Consider the following 1,336-nt stretch of genomic DNA (forward strand, 5'->3'; position numbering starts at 1 on the left):
CGATAAAAACTTATCATCCAATCAGATTTGACCTAATAAACCATCGTCAGTGACGAAACTAAATAACCAATCAAAGAAACTAACACTATTTCACTTGACAGGGTTTTACGCTGATTGAAATCCCTTTCAATTAGATTCGACATTCAATTCCATGTTTCTCATTTAGTCGAAGATGTCTTGTCCAGAGAACGTCAGTTTTTATTAGTTTATCATTTGACAGCGTTTATATTTGGAATAAAACAACAAAAATAACAATTTTAGCTTTGTGGACTCTCTGAAAGGGATGCTGAGTTTATAAATCTAAATATTAAATAAATATCATCTATTATTAAAAGCCATGAGGACTCTCTAAATGCTGAGATAAGAAACAGTCCCAGAAAGGAATCCATAAGTCTCAGTCCTAATGATTGTACTTTCCAAAGTCCCAACCTTTCCCAATCTTCTTATCCCATTGGAAAGGAGTCAATATTCCACCTGATTTCCATGAATTATTTGCTCAAAAGTACCCCAAAAGGAAGTTCTAGTATGCTAGATTGGGAAACAGGCCCCCTGTTCTCAAAAAGATAGGATATCCTAGGGTCTCAATGTTTTACACTGTTTCTATGATATCCTAGGGTCTTAATGTTTTTTACACTGTTTCTATGATATCCTAGGGTCTCAATGTTTTACACTGTTTCTAGGATATCCTAGGGTCTTAATGTTTTACACTGTTTCTATGATATCCTAGGGTCTCAATGTTTTACACTGTTTCTATGATATCCTAGGGTCTTAATGTTTTACACTGTTTCTATGATATCCTAAGGTCTCAATGTTTTACACTATTTCTATGATATCCTAGGGTCTCAATGTTTTACACTGTTTCTATGATATCCTAGGGTCTTAATGTTTTACACTGTTTCTATGATATCCTAGGGTCTTAATGTTTTACACTGATTCTATGATATCCTATCATTAAGATCTTTTTGAGAATACACAGCAAAGGCTTTCAGCAAAAGAAGAACACGATTATTATCTATGTGTACTGTAATTATAGGATGACAAGCTGCATGGCTTTACTCTTGGCAAATATATAGGACAAGGACAAGGACAGGACAAGCCATTATTAGCTACATACAAGCAGAACTAAATGTGGTGGAACTAAGGTGAATATAATGACAAGTTAACAAAAAGGCACGATTAGACCAAAATGTCACAAAAGCTCTGAAATCTAAAATGTCTTTTCTTCTTTTTTTTATGAAAATAGAAAATACCAAAATATAATGCACATTTAATTTCAATTTCTAAGATGAAAATTGTTGGGTTTTTTTTAAATTAGAAATCATGTAATATCAGTAAA

The sequence above is a fragment of the Lottia gigantea genome, assembly GCF_000327385.1.
Source record: "Lottia gigantea unplaced genomic scaffold LOTGIsca_15, whole genome shotgun sequence".
Taxonomy (NCBI): domain Eukaryota; kingdom Metazoa; phylum Mollusca; class Gastropoda; family Lottiidae; genus Lottia; species Lottia gigantea.